Source organism: Tigriopus californicus, chromosome 7, assembly GCF_007210705.1.
Source record: "Tigriopus californicus strain San Diego chromosome 7, Tcal_SD_v2.1, whole genome shotgun sequence".
Taxonomy (NCBI): domain Eukaryota; kingdom Metazoa; phylum Arthropoda; class Copepoda; order Harpacticoida; family Harpacticidae; genus Tigriopus; species Tigriopus californicus.
The window spans coordinates 897911-924329 of record NC_081446.1 but is presented as its reverse complement, the minus strand read 5'-3'; the positions used below and the strand labels follow the sequence as shown (position 1 = coordinate 924329).

General features: G+C 43.8%; 1 protein-coding gene and 1 long non-coding RNA gene across 3 annotated transcripts in view; one reads left to right on the top strand and one right to left on the bottom strand.

Annotated features, from left to right (window-relative positions):
• The window catches only part of LOC131883551 (nephrin-like), an 81928-nt gene that overhangs the window by 17817 nt on the left and 37692 nt on the right, over positions 1-26419 (top strand). The window lies entirely within an intron of this gene.
• On the bottom strand, positions 3307-15444 carry LOC131883559 (uncharacterized). Its single transcript, XR_009373619.1, has 3 exons — positions 15300-15444; positions 14861-14949; positions 3307-3771 (listed from the first exon to the last, which is right to left on the bottom strand). It is a non-coding gene; the product is annotated as an uncharacterized LOC131883559 (long non-coding RNA).

The following is a 26419-nucleotide window of genomic DNA, read 5'->3' as shown; positions in this document are numbered from 1 at the left end:
ATCATAACTTCCTCCATACAAGCAAGCCCTAATTACCTGTCTTTCCTGAGCTTGATATCCGACCACGCCCCAATCCTCATTTATTTCGAAACTAACGACTTGATGGTCACTCGCAATATTTTAAGAAACTCGCCGAGCGCAACGAAGAAAATCAAATTTGATCTGAAGCCGAGGTTTTGCTTTGGTGCACAGAATGAAAGCCAGTCAGCACCTTTCTGCCTCCGTTCCCTGTATGTACGTACTTGTACATATACAGTGGTGTTGCAGTGAAGAAGAGAACTTCTTTTCCCAAAGTTGTGAGGAAAGGTGTCATCGAGAGTGAAGGCTTGTCAGCTTCCTGTTCATATTATTGACGCTTGACAGGTGCCGTTGATCTGTTCATTTGGCAAGGAGAATAAGAAAACCCAAGGCGAAATGACTCTCAATAATGACTTTTAAGACTTTTGTTCTCATTAGCACCCTGTCAAAAAACATTGGTGGCATCTCGTTTTACAAATTGACTTGAACGACGGGTAGAGAAAGGAGTTGGTCTCCGTGGCTAAGTATCGCGTTGAAGATGAAATATTGAATGACACGTTGGAAATCCCGAGTTGCGAGTGGGGAATTCTTTGCATTCCCTCTCGTCTGTTGGCGGCGATCTTGGGATATTGAGTTGTGGCAGGATTGGCACTGTCTCGTTTGATCGCCGTCCAGGAAGAATGTGTTTTGAAAGTATGCAAAGCTTTTATTTTAATTATCTCGCCTAGAGCTATTAGACCGAATGCTGAGGAGGAGCAGAAAAGAGCCGTTAGTGAATGACCCTGAGAGTCTTAACGGGTTCATTGTTCCACATGTATGCGTCTCCTTTCTCTCTTCGACCATTTTCCTTTTGAACCATTTACTATTGGCGGCATTGGGGGTACCTGGGTCCATTTCCACGCTCTCGAAAATGACTGACAAGGGTCCCATGATGATGGAGTTGTTCCGGGAATCGTTTCTCGTTTTCCAGACCCGCGGCCTTGAGGCCTTGTTTCCAAAAGTTCTTATTACTATTCCGTGACAATTTACATTTTGTTCCTTCCTTCCTTCCTCCTCGTTCTCTTTTGGCCTTAGTTTTCAAGTGTTCCGTTCCCATATCTTGTAGGTTTGGAACAAGGTCCTCTTGTTCGTTTACTCGTTCCTGTCACCAGTTCTCATTACTAAGGGAACGTTTCCTTCTTTTCCAATATATCCATGACATTGTGGTGGAACAACTCTTTTACAAAAAGTATGAAGCCCTCGTCATTGGAAATGTTACAGACACCATTATTGGGACCCGTGTTCTCATATAAATATGCGCTCCCGCAGCCCAAGCCTTGAGCTTGAAACCCTTTGGGAAGGAACGTGTATTTTGCAAATGTTCCGAGACGAAAAAATATTAGTACAACGTTATGGGCCAACATGAATTTTGACAAATGGACCATTGGCCTAGCCCTTGACTCATTCTTTCGCTCTATTTGTGATTGTTCCACTAAATGTCATGGGAACAAATACAACGACGAATGGCATGACCATTACCTTAACTTCAAAGCACCGAGCGCTTTGTGCGTCTCTTGGAACATTTGCAAATTCTCGCGTCATCTTGGCATTTGGGAATCCAATAAAGGCCATTATCCTCAAAGAATAGTCAACTCGACCACTGATAACTTATTTATAGGTTTAACTTCAAATACACCAATCACAGAAAGCCCTTCTTATTTCGAGCAATTCACGCTTCCTGGAAAGCAGACGCAGATCTAAATTTTGGAAACGAATGTGGCGTTCTATTATCGACATATCCAGACACGATATTTGTCAGATTTTTTGCTCTCATATCCACCGACGGCGGTGTTTGCTTTTCGTTCATTTCTAACATAATTGAGGCCATTTGTCTAATTCTCAAACACGAGAAGCTCTCCACTCGTTTGGTTTACGCTCTGAGTTCAAAGCGCGAAATAAAGAACCGGGGGAACCGAAATTGCCGAGGACAAAGCAAAACTCAAGCGGATTGCATTGATGGTGCAAAATGGACTCTCATTCAGTTTTAATGCTTTAAGCTCACGAGTAAATGTAGTAGCAGCGGTCGAAGAGGGAGGGACGGTGGGCTGTCCAAATGAAACGCAACCTAGAGGGACACAAAGGGTACTTCAGAGATGGCCTTTCTCTGCCCGAATAACGTAACTTTTATCATCATCTTCTTCAAGTTGAGAATGCAAAACTTTGCTGCTTGTTCCATGGGGCTTCTCACCACCAACTTCAGCGTGGATCAACTTCAAAAGTTGCCCCAAAGTGAGGAGCTTGCGCGAGAGGAGACCCACCTAGTAGACCTATTGCTACCCTTGGGGTCTCAAAATGTAGAGGAGCTGAAAAGTTGTCCTCATCGCGCGTGGTGGTGCTCAAATTCGCACGCTTCCAAGAAGGCACTTTTTCAATCTTCTCCGACTAATTATCATGCACTCCCTTCTAGCTTGCTTGGAATCTCGGCGGCAGGAATAATGCCAGCATTTCACAAGCCTTGTCTGGTGCATTGGATACTTTTCTTTTCGTTCTTTTTTGCCTCCCATCCAAAGTCGAATGAATCGTCCGACGCTTAAGAATCGGGACAGAAACGTCCATTGCCTCCTTCCTTTCTTCCTTCCCTCCCTTCCCCTTGAGCTGCACAAGATGTCATTTCTATGAAAACACTTGACGAGATTGACTCCCTCCATCCGTCTGCTCGCTCTTGAGAGGATGAGTCAAGTAAATGGGTTCTGAAGTCATTGGTCGGACAGCCGCTCCACATTTCATATTGTTGGACCAAATCAAGATGTTCCGTTTCTTCTTGTAGCTGGTGACAGAAATTGCATCTTCAAAATGCACTTCCCTTTCCCCAATCTGCTTCCGAGTGCATACAATACAGCGGAGGGTGCCACGATAAATATTTTCCCTATATCGTCTCAAGTTTTGACACGGTTTGCAACAAATTGGTTTACCCGTTTTCGCATCCCGTTGGTAGGATCTCATAGTTGGCATGAAATGTTAGCATGAGAGTTCAAGCTTGTTATGTCCTTATTTGCTGAAAGATTGCGAACTAGTTGTGTTGGTAGTATTATTCCATAACTTTGGTGGCGTCCATTCAAGCAAGTGGAAATTGTTAAGAGACACGATACAGATAAAATGAGTTGCTGGAAAGTCGAAGAGAAGCCACTAGCCAACCATCTATGTATGGCATGCCGAACCAGATGAGTAACTACCTCAATAAGATAGAGATCAGAGCAACCACCAAACCAGGCTGATACTTGAATATGGATGGCACACATGCACGCCCTGGGACAATTCTGTTGAACCCCCAAAGAAGTTGCCACAAAAAAGCAAAGAGACTGATCTTGTCCAACTGAAGACGCCTCATCGTATAAAGAGTCTTATTATTGTCTGGAACATCCGACTATGGGTCAATTTCAAATGAAAACACTATTAAGAAGTCCACGTATGGTTTGGGAACCCATAAGGGGTGCTGTGGTAAAATATTCCGAACTGTTAAGATATGCATATGCGGCTCTTAGGCCAATGACTTACGAGGTGGGAGAAGAGTAGAACTGCAGTGTATTGGAGGACCAAAATCAAATATTTCATGGGTGACACACTTATCGTCGTGTAGTCGACCCAATTCTTCTTCTTTCTCTGGGATTTTGGATTCCTCTTTTGGGTCGGTATGTCACTAGGCGTTCAAAATAATGCTGACTGAGGGAAAACCATTTTGAGGCTCTGGGTGTTCTTCAATCTCTCCTGAGCACCCTGGAATAATGGTTATACTGTACATGTAACGTTGCTTAGAAGAAGATGTTCCCATGGGAAATCCATGCTGCCTTGGTCTGATTTGCACGGTTTCCTTTGGCCTTGTAACAACAAGAAATTAGCTCTTTGGCACTAGCCGAGATGAAACTTTTTTGCTGCTCGAATTCATTGCCAAAGTTGGGGGTCTTAATCCGAGAATTTGTCTGGAATTAGATTGTCTTCATTTGGTACCATTGCTAGGGGTGTGGACGGTCTCAATCCGCCCACAGCATTGTTTCTTGATCTCCATGGGGATTACTTTGCTTGCACAATTGAGTTTTTTTTTTCAATTTACTTGCAAATACAGCCCAATGGGCACGATGCAAGTGCAATTCATTCTCAAAGGTCCTCACGACTCGCAGAGGGGAATCATTCGGTAGTCTTGCCTATCTGGCGTCTTTAATGCCAGTTTAATGTGCTCATGTTCAGGCCACAGACAGACTCAGGACATCTTAAACTTGGAAACGCCATAGACCCATCCAGGCAATGGCCGATTCAAAGCTCAGTTTGACGAAATAGTTCTTGTTCCCACATTTCCTTGGGGAATTGACAAAGTAGTTAGTTTGGGAGCAAGAAATATATCTTGGATCGGGATCGCGACCAGCTAATTTGGCCTCCATATGTTGCTAGATTTTCCAGTGGACAGAATCGGGGCCAAAAAAATGTCTCAACCCCTCCTAGTCTGGGTGTCGATGGTTCCCTCCCAGGACTCTAGAGTAACTATTTAGTTGGCTTCTGGCTGGTCTGGGACTCCATAAGAAGAATTTATGGCCTTATTAATGGAGGGAAATACAAAATAAGCCCTCACTTGAGAGAAAGAACATTAAAAAGCCGCCCTCCACCCCTTTTCCCCTTCTTTTGAGACTAAAAATCATTTTAAGTACGAAATTTACCACTGCTGTGTGTTTGGAGGACAAAAAGCCATTTTTCTCGGAGTTTTCGGAAATTATATCGCCTTCACCCGAGGTTCAGGGTTACTAAACCAACGAGTCTGTTTTACCAAATTCAATCGACTGATTTCCTCCTCTCTTTCCCTCGAAATCGTCAGAATTGTGGCTTTGATTTCTGATTCCATTGAAAGGCGCGTATTGTTCCGAATACAAAAGCTGGTTGTCGACGAGTAAGCTGGGTTTCCTCATTTTTTCTTCCATTCTAGTGTCCCCTTGTCTAATTGTCTCTTAGTACCAAAATTCATGGAGGGCGACTTTAGAATTATGATTCCTTTCACCTCTTCATTTGGAACGGAATGACAAATTAGATATTACACCTCATCGGGGGTGGCCTTCCCATTAAATTAGCTCGTCCTGTGTGGCAATCATTAGATCGACCCAACCTACAACCAGTTTCATTGGACAAATGCTAACTGCTTAGTTGTCCTTAACAGCGTGGGATCACTTAAAATGCAAGCAAGATGGTTCGAGAAGATACGCACATGGATTGGTAATTCAAGCCGTGTTTTGGTTCCCAACGAACTTGTTTTCAAGTTCATGGGCAATCACGCAATTGGAGATCAAGTGATCAACAATCCGAAATTCTGGCCAAAATCCCAAACGTTCGCTGCTTTTCTCTGGCATCGCCGCAATCCTTCATTTGTGACGAATCGTTCGCGGAGCGCGCGAATTTCAAAACACGTCAAGTGTTGAGATTTCCTCGAGGCTATGATCAAGTTCATAATTGTAGAGAAAGGAACAACGGATGGTCGAAGCTCTGAACAATAGGAGTTGACCACAAGACGCCTCGAGAGAATGGTTAGCGGTGGTGTCGGCACCCTTCGCCCTCATCGGATTCCCTTCATTACGATGGGGAGAAGAGGTATCAGAGCGGCGCAAAAAGCGCCCTGAATGAAGTGATTATCTGAAAACTAAAGCTACAAGAAGTTGTTGCCCTCTTTATCTCCCAGCGTCGTTTCAACTTGGATTCCCAGTGAGCAGTTTCACGTTTGATTGCATTTGAAGCCATCTCAGGTCCATCCTGACAAATCTTTTTCCGTGGATGGAGGAATGCAATTCATTACATTCCTCAAATGACGCCAAGATGGATCTTTTCCGAGCTTTTTCAACGTAATTGCCTGGACTGACTGCTTGCAGTTCACTGGGCTCGTGTCAACTTTGCTCAGGATTTCGAAACAAGAAAACTTTGGGGCGTAATGACTCGTTCGTTGTGGAAGTTTGCCACACACGCTCCCTCACATGCAGATATCTTATCCTAAAAGAGACAAATCGTGTCATTATTCCTCCCCAAAAAGTGCAGCAGCATCACAGGGCCGAAGGAGACATTTTTCACTCAACAGGAGTTCCAAGATCATAAAAGAGTCTGGTCTGTGCTTCAAAATCGACTGCAGCCTACAGAGGACCCACGTACGTAGATAGCACTCGTGGAGCTTGGTGAACTGACAAGTCCTCGGTTTTATTGGGCAAATCTGGGGTAGTGGAAAGGGAAATAGGATCCTTAGCTCGACAGAAATCTCCAATTTAGCATGACCACAAGTTCTCTGAGTGTCCCTTAATTATGGGCTTTAATCCCAGGAATCGGACACCTTCCCGAGAACTTGATCCAACTCATTTCCGAGGAAGCGTGTGATCACACTACGTAGAACACATCTTTGTACGCTCTAGCTCATTAGTTCTTGTTGAATATCAATTGATTTATGGTGGGCTTGAGTTATTGTTTCACATGGATTGGCTCATTAGTGTACGATTTCGTTTCCTTCCAGGCCAAACGAGCGTGGCTAGCATCTTCACATCCTGCTAAAATACTTTCACGAACTATGCCTGTGTACCTTGTACGTAGTCTTTGTTCTCCGACGGATCAAAAATATCTGTATTCAAGCCTCCCTCTTTTCCCCATTGTTTACGTCAATCTTCCAGAGATCTTTCGGTACAGAAATCCGACCCTAGAATTATCCGCCAGTTTTGGCAATCAGCCTGCTCTGTGTAATCAACAATTTGCATTATGAAGTAAGTCCTCGAAGCAAATTGTGTGGTCTCCTAGAAGGTCTAATATTTGGTGCGATCTCGTCGGCTAGATATGCCAAAAGTGGATGCAGCCAATAGCGTGATGATCTCCTCTTGGCAAAACTAGCTCCACTTCAGAGGCCGCTTCTCATCAAAGCGTTCAACGTAGGAGAGTTGACATCCATTCCACACGTTGAGCTATTTCAAAGCCGATCTCAATCTTTGTTGCGGTTACACACTGGTGGGAGAAACTTCTTGGTTATTCCGGAGATGACGACGACAAGAGCGGTTGACTTCTGGATCTCCTGGATCTCCTGGATCTTCTTGAGTCGGGTTAAACCTCTTATTTGGCCTGGCCAAAATGTTGAGGATAGCTTGGGATATGAGATTTGAAATAATGACAGTCGTGATGAAAAGTATGCCGCTGGTTTGAATGAGACCAGTATCTTTCAGCAATTAGCCCGAAAATGGTTATTTATAGCTCCATTTTTTCCTGGAATCGCTCTTGGGGCAGGTTGTTTTTAGGGTGGGGTTGTACACTTTGCTGGACTTCATTAGGGGGATTTAAAATGGACGAGGAATGCAAACGAACGTCTGGAATGGGAGCCCACCGAAAACATTGAGCGAGAAATTTGAACGGTCTGAGAAGGTGATCAATAATTTTCTTGTCACGAGATGGTTAGAGCTATATTCCAACGAAGAGCTCAATCAAGACATTACCCCGAGGTCAATTGATATTGGGGTAGTAAGAGCCAATGGCTAGTATGCATAGACTATTGAAGATCGGTTTCTTTAAAAAGAAACATCAGAGCGAGATGGGAAAGAAAACCATCTCGAATAGTCATTAGATGGGAGAACAAAAACACCACTAATCCGTCATCGCGAGGGGCATTTATTTTTTGTTAGTAGAAAACCATCAAGCATCCAATGATTAAGACATGCACACCTCGAAATGCCGTTGTCATTATCATGATCATTTTTGTCGTGGTGATTGTCTGATGTCAGCTCAAGCGCTCAAAGCTCAGTCGGATTCGTGATGAAGACCGATCCGTCATCGAGAAAATTGTGGCCTCCAGCCATTCGTCAACGAACTCCTCAATTCTCGGAACAGATCCAGGAGGCCAGAAGACATTAAAATCACTTGTTCAGAGAACGCTGAGATCAGCCCTGTAGGATTTGCTCATTTGAAACAATACCCATTCCACTGACATGGACGAAATGAACACGCTAGTTTTAGGCGATGGGGGTCGATTTTCTCATTTGATTTGGAGACACTGCCAATGAAGTTGTCTGGTTTCTTATCTAAATTGCTCGACTGCTCGCTCGACCAAGATGATGCCATAAAATGCAACCAAGACGTGCACAGCTGACTTTAGATGAGGCATTGGATTATTTACGCACCTATGTAAATCGCTATTATCAAGGATTGACGAGTAATGGAGATCGTAAAATGCCAGCTTGAACCTGGTGGTAGAACTGATTGGTTGGTGCGGTGGGCCATAATTTGTTGGCACTTAGCTCAAAACTGCTGGAAGCAAGCATCATATGTTTGATGACAGGAATAGGTTGGTTGGCCTGCTCTGGCAATTGCGATGCCGTGAGTTGAAATCGTTATGAGAGGCATCCATCCCACCCTGGGCACAGTCACTCATTCAGTTACTCTCTCACCCGCCGTCCCATCATTCGACACTTCAATGAGCTCTAGGGCAAAGCCAATCTCGGCTCATTCTCACTTTCAAATGGTTTGGGTTGCATCTCGGTTGGCAATTAGGGAGACATTCCCATCTTCCCTCCTTCTCTCCATTCCTCCCTCCCTGCCCCCTTCCCTCCATTTGTCCTGCAGTGCCTCTAGTGGTTGAAAAATGCACAACCAACCATTTTCATTGAGTGATCCTGTCTTCAGTTGGTCGAAACTTGGAGAATTTTGCTTGGCCAACCAAGTTTGATTGAGAATGCTTTTGAGGCCGAGAGTTTAATCTTAATACAACCGGCTTAAGTTTACTTAAGCGCGACTAGGCCTTGGAGGCAGCGCCCCATGGGAAGTGAAGCGTCAGAGAATTCCTGGGTGAAATGGGGAAATTTTCATTAGGGAAGATGTTGTTGAATTCCAGACCGACTTGCCGTGTTGTTTTCCCCCCGCTTGCTTGGCATTGACTATGCAAACGAGGCTAGCAAATGCTGTCCAATAAGGAAACATTCCGCCAATTGTATATCAAATGGAACGATGGCTGGGCTCTTTGTGTATTAGCACAAGATGTCCTTTCCAAAGTTGGAAATGAGAGCAAAATTCGATTTTAGCCAAAGGTCAATGTTATAAGGAAAAAGAGAGAGGGGGGGACTTAAAACCTCATTTCCTCCAGCCTTAAAAAAAGAAGGATTAACTTTATGAGTTATTGTGACAGTCACTTATTTCCTTCCTTCAGACTCAAGCCAAAATCTGGAGAGTTCAAGTCCAAGATCAGACAGGACTCGGCACTGTAAAAATCCCTTTTACACAAGGAACAAAACATTTTCTGGGCTCGGAGCATGTTCAAACATTCAGAATAATCTGGTAAATATGGGGCCCTACCTACCTCAAAACTGGAGCTAGAGAGCTATGGAGCTTTGGAAGTCCGTCATAAATCCGAGTGTTAAGATTAAGTCATTCATTGGCGAGTTTCAGGGTAAGGGAGGGATACTTTTTTCCTGCTTCCATTTTCCACACTGCGACACTCTCACAACGTACCAGTCCTGCGAGTCCTGCGATGAGTATGGCTGTACACATACAGGGCAAGAGAGGAGAGGGGAATCCGGTGACAATGGATTCTCCTCTCATTTTTTCTGCCCCCCTCCTTTCCCCCAATGACTGGAGTAAATCTGGTTGGCCAATTTTGGCTTAAATCCCGCTCACAAATTGGTCCTTTGATTCCCTTTTTCCATGGCCCCCCTTGAAATCCCAGACAAAAAGCGACTAACCACGCTTGGGCAGGAGCGAGAGTGCGTAGGGGATGGAGAAGATATGTTTGGTTTGTGTTTTGTATGGAGAATATGTCTTATTTGGGAATGGCTTCCTTCCTTCTCTTCTAGGTAAGAATTACATAGACCAAGACGCCAGACAAATTTATGGAGATTTCGTCTTTGAATGCTGCACGCAATGACCTACTTGAGCGCTTAATCTTGAGTATAATAATGATGATGATGAAGATGAAGACGCATTGCTGGAGGATGCACAAAGCGCATCGGTTTTGAGAGTATGTCAATGTGTCAGAGCCTCGTCAAATTGTTCCCCGAAAACCCCGCCTTAAGACCGACCAGGAAAGTACACAGTACACACATACGAGTACACATATACATACACATACACACACCACCATGCACACTCAAGTGGGAGATCGACATACCAATAAAAGAAGCCGATACTCTTTTCACGGGGGGATCGAATTCAAAAGAGGCTTTGAGTATGAGATTACGTCAATTAGAGGGATTGAGAAATGATATTGCATTGAAAGATGCTTTGTCTCTCAACAGAGGGACGGTCTCGGAAAAGAACAACTAGAGAAGACGAAGATCGCCCACTGACTGCACTGCTACTTACTCAGGCGGGGCATTGCTCGGTAAATGACACCACAACTTCAAAACGAGTTTGGAGAGCTGATCATTGGGAATTGCTATCAAAATAGGATCAAGATCTTCTGGAAGCTTTAGGGAAGCTTGACAACGCAAACGAGACACTTCAACTTGGGTAGGCATATCATATCCATACAACATGTTTGTTTAGGCGTCGTCGTACTAATCTGGGGATTTGCTTTGTTCGGAATTTTGAAATTGGCGCTCTTTGTCGATCGCCTAATCGAAACAAGACGTAATCCAACCAGTCTTAACAACAGGGTTATTGATGATCTGTTCTCCTTTGAAAATTGATCTGTCAAACGCCACTACAGACAAGGTACAATTTAGCAGCTTCTAGAGGTGACCTGACCGTGCCCCCAAGCACTCAAAATATGTCAAATGATCTGGCGGTGGTCACGCTATGCCATTATGTCATCTGGCTGTGGACCTCAAAGTCATGAATGCAATGATGACTTTTCTCAAGTCTTGCTTGGCCGTTAGGTATCTTCACTATCATGTCGCATGTGACGCATTGTGGACTGGAAATACACTTACAGTAAATATGCCTAAATGGCCTTTCATGGGATACACTGAATATGTCTGGATCTGGATCTCCCAAGAGAGGCAAGAGAGAAAAAGCAACTTATTCCCATTGTCAGTGATTTTTGAGGCTCAGCGCCGCTCTGGGAGACAGATTTCTTTTGGGCTTGATCAAGTTTCAAGGCCTGAAGGTCGTAGATAGGAGGCGAGGAATGTTTTTCCAAAGTCTGGTCAATCCGTTCTGCTTGACCAAATCCACCTTTGGCTTTGGTTTGGTTTCTTAAGACGGTCTTCCAGAGTGACTCCTGGATGCTTCAAAGCCTTTTTTCTCATCGGTTCCCTTTCAGGGATCTTTTCTGTGCCTGCCTTCAGGGTTGCCTTTGCGTTCCACTTTCCTTTTGTAATTCCACCAGACAGCCTCTTCCATTGACTACATAATGAATCCAAATGTCCCGATCTAATGTCCTTGCAATCTTACTTGATACATAATGACTCTTTAATAAGCAGAGCTCTATTCAAATGAGACGGAGAGTCTGGAGGCTCCATCCGCCATCAAATGGGAAGAAATGGTTCCTCCTCCCTCTCTCACACACATACGTACATACACTCGTTCACATAGTGGAGGCTCCTTCTCCTCTCCTCAAAGGGCCAAGTCAGGCGAGCAAACTAGAGAACCAACCAACCAACTAACCAAGGGAAGAACCCTCAGACATCCTCGAGCGAAACAAGCCTTGAAAGGCTGTCAGATCATCAAAATGATGGTGCTTACACGTTTCTATGATGTACTACATTTTGCCGAGGTTATCGATTGACTTGAGGCGAGGTGCATGCAAGTCAAAAACGAAAAGAGAGGCCGTTTCTTTTTCCTCGCTCTCTCTCTCTCTATCTCTCTCTCAGACTCGATTGACAAAGATCCGACGGTCAGCCATGAAATGGAAAGCAGCAAAAAATGCACAACTTCACTCCAAGCAGTTTGAGATTCGCAAGCAAAAAGGAAGAATGTCTTCAAGTACTTTTGCGCTCTCTGGGGAGCTTTTGCCGGAACAGGGTTGCATGACTATCTTCGAAAGAGCCCCCAAAGCCACGCTTTATTGTCGAATAAACGAGTATCGCATGGCGTGGTGGCCGTTTTATAGGATACATACTTACATTGTCAGGCATGCAACTACAAGCGGTGATTTTGAGACCTATTTCTGGCCAAAAGGAGATATCCAACAAAACCAAAACAGCTACCTCCTCCACTACTACGGCGATATTTTCAGACAGATTTTGTCTGAAGCCGAAACTAGGCGAAATGTGCAAACTTCAATGAGCTGATCGTGCATGGGAACAGGTAGTTTTGAAGGGCTTCTACGCTAGTACGACTCGATCGATCGTAATGAATGTTCACTGGACATGTATGCATGGTAAAATCCACTTGATGTCCCATTTTGAAGCGGAAATTGAAGCCGAAAGTGCCCTCGGAGCCTTGAAACACGGGTGATGACATCGTGCTCGAACCTCGGGAACTTCTCGAAAGTGACTCTCCGGCGGCCATTTTTCAAAGCTAAGTGTATTCCTTTGACGGAAAATGCACTTCACAATGACAGACTGCGTATCGAAAACATGAAAAATCTTCTCTGTCTAAGCGAGTGCGCCAGATTACCCTTCGGGATGTTGTTAACAACGATGGGATAATCTTAATAGTCCGGGTACACTTGGCAATGGCCAATGGAGATGTATGAGACAAGGAAAGGTCCCCATTTTCCCTTTATTCTGTTTTGCCCGTCCAAAGTAAGGAGAGGCCATTTGCATACACTTTTTGTGGTCATCCACGAGCAAGGTAGGTGGTGGTTCGCATGGTGATATGAGCCTTGGTTAGATAGGCTGCCAAAAAATTTCCCTACCTCCAAATGGTCTTGAAAGATGAGCAAAAGGCAGGCCTAACTCTCCCACAGAGCCAAACTAACGAAGGGGACCTTGGCTTTCATATTATAAACACAAAAACATTGCTATGACCCACCCAGCAACGGTGCTTGCCATTTACACTTGTAAATGTTCAACATGCAGAAGGGGAAATGGAAAATCTCATTGAATATTGAGAGCCAGTTGCTTTTCTGTTTCAAAGATAAAACAGAAATATGCGTTTTGTCTCTGTCTATTGTACTGAGCTACTGTTCGACAGTTACTTACCGCTGTAGCTTTTTGTTGTGGAAAAAAACGCGGCCAAAAAGACAGTGGCAAATTATACAAATGAGTAAATGTGGTGGGCCCTTTGTGGCAAGAACTTGCGACTGTATGTCATGTCGTTCGTGAAGGAGAAAATGCACCAACATGGATGGTACCCGGATTCTACTCTGGTGATGGTTCAATTTCGAACTGATCTGTACGTACGTACGTACGCACGTCCATCGGATACCAAACTGACCTAGATAACTGAATGGAATGCTATTGATTTTCAGAACTTGGAAATGATCAATCTTTCCTGAGCTATTTCTTTTCCCAACCACAAAAAAGCCAAGAACCAGTGGACCCGTCCCATTTGAAAAGTGGTTGGTTTGTTGGTTAGATGTTTAGGAGGAGCTGTTTCTAAGTGGTAGCATGTTTAGACATTAGCTCAGCTCGATGTTTTTGTGCTTTGACCATGTAACTGGAGACGGAACTGAAACAAAAACGCACACTCGGTTGTGTTCCTTATGAATGATTGCTTACAAAGTCGGTCATAACGTAATCAATTTTTTATCCGATCCAATCTCGACTTCAATATCTGGTGGTTACGGACTGCCCTTTACTCTTACCACCACCTGCGACGAAATTAGAAAATTTTCCATTTAGAAATGGGATTCGAATGTAACTTAGTAACCGAACTCAAAGACTGAAGGAGAGGAGGAGGGTCCGCTATTAATTGATGAACTGAACTTCCAGGCATCAATAGTTAGACACTGGGGGGGGGTACAAAAAACCCGGCCCAGAGAGTTTAGGGTTTCAAGGCACAAAAAAGTGCGGCAGAGAATTTATGATTTATCATTGGGCAACCCAACGATCAGGCCTGCCATGGCCTGAATGTGTCCAATTAGCGTAATTCATGAATGAGTCAGTTCATCACTTCTTCAAATCGTCTTGGCTGAATGGATTTCTTTTGTATTCATCTCTCGTCGTAATACGACGTCTTTCATATCGTGTTATCCTAATGGACTTTCACTTTTTTGACGAATTTGCTGCCTGCTTTGGGATTGGATGTGAATAATCGGACTGGGTTTTTGGCTTCCCCTACCCCCTCATTAGGTTTGAATCACTATTTTATCAGTCATTGGATCATCATCTCTGCCAAAATCGTGGCCAAGCCATTCGCACATCTCAACGGACACAGCTGATATTTTAGTGACTAGTCTTGATAGCTATAGGCAGTGTTGCTAATGACCTGAACACACAACTTTAGACCAACCTAACAGGGTTGCCTATCTTGCATTCACTACGGAGACATGCTTGGAATAGGTCAGTGTAAGGCAATCCTGATCTGAGGCTTCAAATTTACAGCCACTTGATTTGTACCTAATCATGACGTGTAGATTCTAGCTAATGAACGACTTCATTCTCCTCCAAAACCTGCGATCCTCAAGAGTTTTGTCTTGTCTCCAAATCTTTATGCTTTGCATGCATTTTTGGGCACCACAACGAGTTTGGCGAGAAGGAAAAAACAAACTATCAAAAGAAGTTTCTTGGCTCCTGGCAAAGACCTCATTAGAATGGCATGATAAATCGTGGTACTTAAGAGCTTTTCGTCGAGATCCACGCAGAAATGGGAAATCAACCTGGAGGGGATGATGACGAACCTTGTGTGTCATGGATGCAGTTCCCTTTCATTCACTCTTGAAGAGAACTTGTCGGCACTTACCTAGTCAGTCATACATCCCCAAAAAAACTCACCACAGAACACAAGTACACACACGAGAATACTTGGAAATGGTCGTGATCTGCTGGAATATTACCTGACAAAGCACTTCTCTAATCCATTTGGACGTCTAAGTTACCCACCACGACCCTGCCATTTCTCACTCCTCAACTCCAGAACCCAAATCTGAAAGATGCATGCCTGAATTGAATAGGGTTCCTGCAGAATAAATGTATAACTGGAGCTCAACTTGAACAATGGCAAGACTATTTTTCTTCTTCCCCAGCAAAGTCACAAGCTATTATCTGGAGATAAAACTTAATGGGACATCCATGTAAAGGATGCTATCTGAGAGGGGCTGGATTTTCTTTCAAAATCCATTTTCTAATCCATGTTATCTTCTCTTGAAGTAAGACAACATCCAAATGGATTGACTCACCTTCTTGGTGGCACTTCATCACTTGGAGGAGGAGGGTATTTTTTTGTGGAAACGAAGAGGGCTTCTTACTTAGCACCTGATAAGAACTGGCACTCACCGCATCCAGAACAAGACAAGAACAGTGGTCACCAGCACCAACAACACTCTTGACAATATTCGTTCTTCATCTCTGTCCGAAATTGTAGAATCATGTAAGGGGTGGCATCAGAGAAGGGGAGAGATACGGGTGCATCTGAGAGCAGTGAATGTCGTCCAATGTGAGCAAGTGACAAGAACAAATCAGCTGTCAGGGTTACCAAAGGTCCCTCGTTCTCCTCTCAGGTAGAGGAAAAAAATGTGTTATGTACGAAACGGCAAAGATGGCGTCTCCGGGGACTGGCCATTTTTCATTGTTTGTCAAATGAGGACATTCATTGTTCCATCGCCCACAATTGCCAATTGGCATCAAATATTTACCGCAAACAACGAAACGAGTGAGGTAATGCAATCGGGTCTTCCGCTCAACTCAATGCAATTTGCTTTTAACCCCCCCCCCCCCCCCCCCCATTTCTTCCGCTGTTCAAGAGTGTAAGCCAAAGGCCATAAATGAACTTAACAGCTTCAAGAGAATGGATCTAATCAGCGGAATTGAAGCGATATTTCAAAAAGAAGTTCCGGCCTCTCCAGCGTGAGATTTCTCGACCAGATAAAAGAAGAACAAGTTCCAGTTGTCGTACACTGCTAGCGTACTCGTGCGTGGCAGTTCGTCAATGTTTAAATGGAACCTGACATCTTCCCCGAATGGGCATCTCTCCCTGATTCAATGTCCAGTACTTTTGTACTGTACGTACATGGACAACCGTCTGTTTTGGCTTTGTTTTTTCCATCTTTGGGGAGAGACGTCGACTCTGCTCAAAGTGGAAACCTCACAGTTGAAGAAATCCCAAGATTTCCACGTCAGGCCTTTGCTTTGGCCCAGACTCTGTGCTATCGGTTTACAACGGGGGTGAGACCATTTTACATCCTTCTTGGGAAGGCAAGAAAAGTGTCGGAAAAAACTTGATCTTGACTGCTCGAATTGGTATCTTGACACTAACGGTTACTGGCTTGCTTGGTTAGTTGGTTGGTTGGCTGCTAGTTTGGTGATAGTGGTCTTACTTGGCCACAATACGATCATCAGATGTTGCCATACAAGGGTAATGATGGCATGGATGGAGAGAATTTTTCTAAGCAAGAGGCCTCGGAATTGGGGACAATTCGTTATAGATGCATAATGCACATGTGATCCATATGTGTGTGTATGTGTGTGTGTGTGTATGCATGAGAGTATGAGGGCGGCACTTTGAGTGGAAAAGTCATCAGATGGCGGTGAAGAAACCTTAGGAAAATGAGCGATGAGGGATAAACAACAATATTGTCTCGGCTCTAAAATCAACTTGCTCAAAGCCGATCACCTTGAATGCTCAAGAACTTGAGTTTTCGTGATCTTTTCATGAAAACGATTCCTACTGGCGCATTTATCATCTCTGATAAATCTGGAGACCCCGTGGACACAATAGGAGTCCATTTTCAGAGTCCATTTGGTAGCTCCTTTGCGTAGGAGTGGAATGCGATCGGAGCAAAGGTGGAGACTGCTGCCTAACTGGATGGACGGATGGTTGGTTGGTTGGTTGGTTGGTTGGTTGGTTGGTTGGTTGGTAAACAGTTTTTCGTATGAATCCAGCCAACATTTTGGGTTCTTTTTTTCCCCCTTGTAAGAAGCCTTTTTGTCGCTTGAGACTGCCAGGTTTGGCACCATTTGAGCCAGTTCCTGTTTTATGGCCCCTATTTCTACCCTATCAAGATTTGTCACTACAGATACACATTCGCATGCATGAGAGCTGAGCCACCGAGGGAACTAGCGAATTTGCTCATATTTCGTGGAATAGTGGCGTCTTCTTCTTCTCCCTCCGTCGAAAATGTATAATAGTAGTCTCGCAATGAAGCGGTTCTTGACCTTTTATGTGTCCAATTCTCGGGCACTCGTTTACATAAACATTGAAATTAGTTTCTATGTAGTATGTGTTCGGAAACGGCCTTCCGTTTTCTTCCAGTTTAATGTGCATGTTCTAAATCCAATTGCGTTGGCAAGTTCAACCAAACCCTGTCAGATTAGCACTTGCGGATATATTGGCATTAAAAACCGAGAGGGTTGTCTGCGTTAGAAGCCAAGCACATCATGTTCGACCGGATCTCAATAGATGAAGGAAGGGCCTTTCGGAGGATACCCGCTATCACCTTTTCTCCATGACTTGGTTCAATACCCACCATGCCAAAAGCTGAAAGTTTTTTTTTTTGTTTCAACTTAAAAAGGATAGAAAAAGGCGGGAAATTCGTCGAGAGTTCCCTTATTGAAACACATTCTATCTGCAGACAAGTTTCTTTGGCTCAGCCTTCTTCCCATTTCTGTCCTTATGGACCCTCTTCTACCTTAGCCGCACAAAGGAAGTGAAACGGAAATAACGTGGCTTTTCTTAACGCAGATATGCTTGCACCACTCAAGACTTTCAGACGCGCTCTCTTCCCCCCTGGGTCTGTTGGTCTGTTGGTCTGTTGGTCTGTTGGACTGTTGGTCGTGAATTTGCCATTAAGTAAGCCTCTGACATGGCGTTGCTTCAATTTAGTCTCCCTAGAATGCACCGGTCGCTGTTCCCTCCGCACTTCTTTATCTCAGACTTGGGTCGGATATCTATGGTTTCCGGAGGTCCTTGAGGATCCTCCAGGGAACACAACCAGAATGTCCCGACCGTCGTCGTCGAGGGGGCGGCGACAAAGAGAGCTCAAGCCCTATTTTTGCAAGTGGAAAAGTGGCGGCAAGGACTTGTCATGTCAGGGGGAAAAGAGGTAAATGGGTCCAGGCATAAAACAATCACCAGCTTAGACGACGAAAAAAGGCCAAGAGAGGGAGGGGATCGAGCAAGAAAGAGAGACCCACACAAAAAGACATTTTCGGGAGGATTATCATAATATGACTATGGAGGAAATTGGATGTTCCACTTTCAGATCTTCATCCACCAAGGGCCCTTTTTCCTTGGCTGCATTTATAATACGCCTCCTTCTGTTACTTCATGAAAACAGGGAATATTCAACTTAAACACGGGATGCATTGTGTGTGAAAGAAATTGTTACCCATGTTCGGGAAATCCTCGCGAATGGTCCAAAGGTACAGCTCTATGAGCCTTCGCTCTTGGGCCTGAATGGAACCGAAGCCCAACTTTTGTGGAATGCATTGAAACTTGGGCGATGTTAATGAGGCGAAAAAAGTGGATACTTTCCAAACTAAACTGGCTTCGCTCCCTTCCCCAATGGAAGTTCGTTGGGGGGAAGGGCGGAACAAATAGATATCGGAGGGCTTTCTGACGGCCCACCGTTGTAAAGGGGTGCCACTCAGAGGGTGCGTATTCAAAGCCATTTTCAACCCTCGATCCAATTTTACAATTGAAGTTGAGGCAGCTGAACAATGAGAGCGACCAGACAGACGTGCTTTATTAAAGCATCCCAATGGGACCTCCATCTCTGTTTTGAGCATCTGGAAATGAATGTCTGCTCAATATTCATGACTTATGCGAAAACCTATCTATTTGTCTACTAGCAGAGCAAGCTAGCTACCTATTAGGGAGCTTTTAGCGTGTTTCTGCAAGAGTGACGTCACATACCTTCAGTTGAACACTTCATGCCAAGTCAGGGTGCTCATTAAAGCTTTTAACTCGGGGACAATAAATGTCCGTCGGGGAAATCCCAATTGTGCGCAACGTGACATGGGAGCAATTGGTTGTAGTGGGCATATTGTTAGAACACCATGAGGTTGACAGACCATAACCACTGGTAGGGACGGGGAATGTGATCTAATCTGGTCATAACTGTCCAACTCACGAAGCAAGACAGACCAGGAATTTGGAGAGGGGGGCCTTACCGTGTTACCACTGAGTTTTCTTGTTCTCTCACCATTTCTTGCAACGATTCCAAATGCCATCCAAGTCTATAGCCTTTTTCATTGCCATTCGACAATTGAGATATGCATTGACAAGCACTTATTGAAACTATTCCTGTCATTCCCTTATTGCACGTTAGGAGACTTCCATGATTTATTTTCTCAAGACATTTGTCGCATGTACCATTCGACACCTTGTAGTTATTTCTCGAGGCGGACTCAAATAACCAAGAGGTTTACGGCTTGTAATCAAATCTTTCGCGCTTATTTATAGTCATTCCACATTCTCTCGATTTTCGGCAACAATTGCAATTTCTATGTAAAATGTAAGACTCCCAAGCAGATTTGGGGAAATATTGAGAAATATCACGGGGATATCCGTTTCGCCAAAAAAAGCTTCAAAAACTCACTCAACGAATACTTTTCAGGGTCACCCTGTTCATTGTATGTGGATCGCCGAACCATTCTAGCTCAGTGCAACGGTTTGCCAAGGGTGGCAAAATTGAGTACAAAGACATTGATTTGGAGACGCACCCCTGAGTACTTAGACACTTAGGGTGGGGTCTTCAAGGGTTGTTGCATGACGTTGAATCGTCTTCGGTGATTGAAAAGATAACGTTCTTGGATGGCAACTCCTCCCTTTTGCTTCTCGTTCTCCGCAATTCCTTTCTTTTCACCCTTGGATTGCAACTATTCAGAAGAGAAACATCCATAAATATATCCAGAGAGAGCCGAAGGTTGATCGGCACAGTTAGAAGGAAGAGAAGATGGAGGGGTGCCCTCATATCTCATATTGATTGGAAAATTGTAGGAATCTGGGCTTCTTTGACTGAACAACCCCCGCTTTCATTGGCCATCAGCCTTTGAAAACATTCAAAAGCCAAACGCATATGCATGACTTGAGACACTCAATATCACGTGTCATGAACTGTGAACTGTGACTTGTTTGGGGATCAATATGGTAACCCATGTTAAGCGTTCACGACATTGAATCTAATACTTTCAAGTGTAAAAGAAAATGAGGAACAGATGTCTATGCGCGCGAGTTTGCGGTGAAAACGAAGGGTAATTTTTTCACGGTGGCGAATGTCGGTGTGCAATTGATTTAAGGGTCTAGGCTCATCATGGGTTCCAACTGAATTTATGGGCCGCAGAGGATCTACAACCAACACCCATGGTATCCTAACCAACAGTGGGTCCCTCCAGTCTACCCGATCTACCGACACAACTGTTCACCCAAGCAGATTTGAATGTGAACTGTGTGGAAGGCTCAGAAGCCAAACAAGACAATCAAACGATTTCACGCTTTGATCAGGTCTCTCCGGTGCACGTTCAATGTGTGCGTTCATGTACCGAATGTAGGCAAGTCAAATGAATATACGCATATCTACTACTCCTATGTTATCATTTGTGCCGTACCCCCTTTATGACCGTCTCTATTGTACCTTATTCGCAAGCCGTGTCAAAAGTCATAGCCATCGATTTTGAAATATGAACACTATGACGTTCCAATGAGGAGAGTTTCGCCCCTTGGATCGACTGGTGACTAATTCACCGTACATTTTGCCGCAGTCAAAGCCCAAATTAGGCGCTGAGTTTCTTATTGAAGCTCATTTTTGTTGGATTTGAATTTCACATCCATTACCAGTTGCCAACACTTTTTCGTCACGCTTACCTGGGATGCCCTTCTAGTTGCCCGACATGGGGTTTTCGGGCAGCTTACTTGCCTTCTGGCCGACTTGCCTATCTGGCAGCAAGAGAACTCAAAGATGGTTCGTTCAAGGCGAGACTCGACTCTGGTGAGAAGTTTGAATGCACGGAAATGGTGGTTGCTTGGCAGATTAGGAAAATTCCATTTTGCACACCCAAAGCAGTCAAGAAGGGTTAGTAGTGCTTAGTAGTAGGCGCGTTAGGGAAGGAGTAAAGCACCGCAGGAATTGAAAACTATTTGAATAATTCATCGATTTTCAAAGTCTGGAGCTTGTAACTCGCCAGAAGTCGATACTACGTAGTTCGTATCAAAACTGCATTCTGACATGTAAGGCATACATTGGATATTTTATTCATTTCACCAACAATCACGTGCCTCAGATTTTATAGGAGCGGTACTCTATTTTCCTTGATGGACTGGTCGCGAGTTTCACAAATATTCTGCTGTTTTCCGGAGAATGACTTGAACTAATTCAGATTCGTTTGTTTACCTTTTTAGGTAAGAGAATTGCCTCGGCCAGAAATTTCATGACAGACCCCAATCGATGGATGGTTGGATGAAGGGTTAGATGCTATGAATTAATTATAGATTTATCATTTCTAAGCCTCTATCATCATACATACAGGACCATATAGAATCATAGATAGTGAGACAAAAACTGATAGATACTTTTAACACAATGGATCATATTGTAAGATTGACAACTAACAGAAAATAAACCTATATTCTAGCAGATGCTTAAATCGATCGAACAATGCATGTTTTATGTTTGCGCCAGATCCCTTCGAGACGCCCCCTGGTGATGGCCTTGTCTACTAATTCTTGTAATACACAGCGTCAGGAACTGTATTTTGCTATTTTTAACGCAGTTCTTTCAAGCTCTGAACCCGATTTTGTAACTTCAAGCAATGCAACAAAGTTTGTTAGCATTGTTTGAACCTGCAATCCATTGGAANAACCCGATTTTGTAACTTCAAGCAATGCAACAAAGTTTGTTAGCATTGTTTGAACCTGCAATCCATTGGAATTTTGGACTCCTGACAATAACAGCACAAAATGGGTCCGATCTAATAAATGATATCCGAACTACGGAGATATATTATGTAAAATTAACACTCGATTTTGTGAATGTAACGATTAACGAGTTTACTCTTTCAATCGTTGCATTTGCCAAAGTAGCGGACGTTGAGAAGCTAGGGTATCCTATTTTATGTGAGAGGCAGCTTTGACGCATGCACAGCAAACATCTTCTCCCCAAGTGTCATACTCAGATAATATTTTCCATTGCAAAAGAGTCCACGAATTTTAAAACAGATGTGCTTACGAATTAGAATCAAAGTTCGATTAAATGCCTAGAAAGTAACTTCAGCTAAAGAAAAAATGTTTAGTCAAAATTATCCAAAAGTCATTTAGAAAAAAGTAAAATTTCCGTATTTATGAATTCTAAATTGTAATTATGGTTAAAAAAAAGTTTGCAGAATCGAACCACAATATAGCTGACATAGCTGGAAGCTCTCATTTATTTGCTACTGACGACCACTCGTAATTGGTAGCGATAAAATCAAGGGGGTTTCCCAAATGGTAATTGGTCGTGGTGCATCCTCCATCCCATCCAAAGAGCCCCACCCTTGTGATAGCAAATCAAATTAGAAAGAAAGGGTGAATCCCGTGATCAGATAAGGCGGCTTAATCAAGGGCGTCAAAAGGGTGTTCAACACCTTTTTTCGCCATTCTCTCCTACATTCAATGGCAATAGTGTTGGCACACAAATCATTAGATTATTTCAATAACGCTTACACTGGACTCGAAAAAAAAGCCTCAAAGAACTCGTTCAACCCGATAAAACTCGGCGCGATTTGAGGTCACCATTTGTCTTATTGATGTGAGAACCAGTTTTCAATGTTGGAAGGTTCGTTGCGGTAGCCAAATCTCGTCCATATGCACTTAAAAGGTCCAAGAGAATCTTGGCCTACTGTATCCATTCATGATGACATTTATCATGAATCCCGACTAAGCAGTCACAGTCCCAATGCAAATAGAAAGTCCATTTAATTTGAAATATGGCTGTCCCGATTCCTACCGACCACTTAATGAAGACAAGGAGACTGGATGGATGGATGGATTGACAAGAACGATGCCGTGGTTTTTTTGCCAATAGCAACTCCTGGCCCATCGTAAATCAGGTTTTTACGAGATTGTGGTATTGGGTTATTTTTATTGCCAATGGTCAAGGTCCGACCTATCCTATACAACTTACTACGTTCTGCTCTTAAAGAGTAATGCAATGTATCCCAATGGCTTGGTCGGGAATTCTGATTGAGGGGGTAAAAAAAAAAGTTTTTGTCCCCAATTCGATTTATTCATGTAATCCAACAAATCAGATTTCAAGATTTCTGAAAAACGAAGATTCCTCGCTCAGACCAACCGCAGATTTGATACGACGGATCTTCTAAATTGCATCAAATTATGCTCATTTACATGTTGGCAGTGCACTTCTCGCGGACTTTTCTTGCTCAAGCCGCCAAAAATCGATCTTTTTTTTTACTATTCCTCATCTGGTCATTCATTTTTTTCAAGACAAAAGGCTTCCAACTTATACTTGAACGGCTCAAGAGACTACGATTCTGGCCAAAAAGACCCCCTTCATCGGCTCATAGTTCAAAGTCCTCATTGAGAACATTCAAAATCTCGAGATTAGCCTTGACATCTAACAGAAGCACACGCTAAACTTTCCTTCTTTTCTATCAATTCGCTCCGCTTACTTGATTATCGAGTCGAGAATCGGGATGTTTTTGGGCCCATGAAGACCTCCCAAGCGGTCCCGCTACTACTGTTCAAGTGCATACTTTTCAGGTTTGACAACCGACAAACTGTTGCCGTGGGAGTCTGTTTAAGTCCACGGGATCGAGTTTCAGGGTTAGCCAGCCGAGGGGCTTTTTTGTTGGAACAGCTGCCCGGTTTGAGCCCATGAAAATCTGTGCCTTTTTTCTGGAGATTGCAGAATGAGTTGACGGCTCTTTGTGTGCTGGGAGTGATTCGAAAAGGCGTCATTTCAAATAGGCCCTTGGATAGACATTGAAGGCGAGAATGCCTGGGGAAGGAATGGGCCATGTCCAACTTGTCCAAGATTTCACAACCCATCTTTAATTCAAGGCATGACATGGCCAATTTTAAAGCTAACATTCCTTTTTGTCATCCGCAAACTTCAATCCGAACCCTCGCTTGCCCACCATTGCTGAAGGGGTAAAAGATTTATTTGTATTTCTGCAACGTCACTTTTTCAATCATCCGTTGACTCTCAAAAGACTGTGGAAGGGTCCTTTGGATTTCTAAACGAGGAAAAAAATCATTTTACTCCCCGTCTTTACACTGTACCTACTTTGTTGGATGGGGGCTTTTATCTCCTACCAAAACGAACCATCCAAGTCTAACCCACAAGCAAGCTCAAAAGCAGCTCGAGCGCTTCCTGGGAAGGCTCGTCTTTCCTTTGTGATTTAATTGTCTATTGAAGATCTACTTAAACGCTAAAGAGAGACGAGAACATAATGAGATGAGGGCTTTTTATTGGGAGGCCATTCATTGATTCCAAGAAAGGCCATATTCACTTTAGGAGAAGAAAAGCCCAACTTCGATATCCCCAAATGACAATTCGCGAAACTCTTTCCATCAACGCTGGAACGTAACGTGACTTGGATCGAACATGGTGCAGGTCGATTCTCTGGTTAAAATCTCTACTCGATTTGATAGTGTGCAAGTATATGAGTGAGGTTTTCTCTTGTGTTCTCCGCTCATGGCGCGACTGGCTCCGAATTGTTTGGGTAATTTATGTCCGGACAATTTGTCGTAACTCACTCCATCCAACAACCACGACTACCACTTTTATAACTGCCGTTACCCCTCGACTCTTAACTGGTTTCTAGTGGCACAAATGAGCAATATGTGGGTCCAACGAGTATACCACCGAGCTCCATTGGACAGGCCTTTAAAGTGCTTTACGATCGGCCCACGAACCTCTCTGTAATGAATTTCCGTATTATGTAGTAACAGTCAATAAACGAGGTAATGCTTCTCGCAAAAAGAGCGTCATGTTCGTACCCGAGTCTCGCCGAGATCTGGGTCAATCTCGGATGGAGATGTCACACGTTCAGTGGTTCCTTGTTCATGTCTGATGATCCCGAAATTTGAGGTTCAGTGCCCTTGAACACTGCCGGCGAGAGTCAATCCCTCGCCTCATAATTTAAACTCGAGTGTTTTGTCTCCGTTCTCTGAGACAGAGAGAGAGAGAGAGAGAGAGCGAAAAACATGTATGGAACCTATTTCTCTCTGGAGGGTAAAACTTCATTCATAAATCTTGGAACTCGCTGTTTCTGGGTGGTGGATATTGGTTGGGTCACTTCAAGGGAGTTCTTTTTGCCAGGAACTCTGAACGCAATTCTCTAAGCTAGATGGACTTATTGTTGGACCTGTCATTTCCATTCCAACTTGAACTGGGTGAAATCACATTGGCAGGCAGCAATCTCGGTCATCTCCTATTAACATCAAGCAATTTTGCCCGAGACAGACAGTATCCGGATAGATTAAGATCGTCGGTCTCATCCTCAAAAGTCGGTGCTTCGACAATCTCGTGGAGTTGAATTCAAATATATATCCCGAAACGAACTTGGTTATTGGAAAACACTGCTGTGACATATGATTGGAGTTCAGGGTGTGAAAATGGACAGAAATCTGAGTGAATTAGACACCTGGAGTGGATACTGTAGAGAGGGCGAGGAGGGGATTGGCGGTAACCCGAAACCCACGATCGGGATGGATGCTTCCATTCTTTACTCACTGGGGGGTCTGGGTTTGCTCAGGATATGGGTGTCAATACTCGGCTTATGAACGAGGAGTAATTGTCGAAAGGGCGGAAATTTATGTGATGGATTAGCCTGCTGGCCAACGGAGGGCTCAAAAATAGAACGAACCCAAAGTGTGTCGGCGGGACTAGTGTCAATTGCGGAAACCAATTCCTTGATGCCCAGTCGTCCCTGGTTTAGGTGTATTACATGTACATGTGTCACCCCTTGAACTTGGGTGTATGAGTTGTTGAATTCCTGAAATACCTTTTCCTCTTGTCTGCCGTAAAACTTGTGTCTCCACATGGTTGCTCGGATACTGAGCCAATTTCAAGCCCTTCAAATTTGTTCTGTGAAATTCCTGATTCACACACCAAACCGCAACCATACATGAGATCAGTGGCGTGGTGGGTGTGAATATGTATTGAATAGTTGGCTCACCTCGAAATAGCCGTTCGCCAAGGTCATTATTCAATGAATTGCATCTCACTTAGAGGTTGAAAGCCGATTCCTGATGAAAAACAACGCTCACGTGCTTCATGTGCTCAGGTATTCATTTTAGAATTCTGTCCAGGCAGTGCTTTGCACAGAGGGTGGATATCCCTGGCAGGAAATAGTTCTGAATTCGAACTGCCAGCAATGAATTACCATTTTGCTCATCGGTTTGGAATTTCAGTTTGGAGGTGATCATCCCCAAAGAGCGCATTTTCACTAGCGCACCA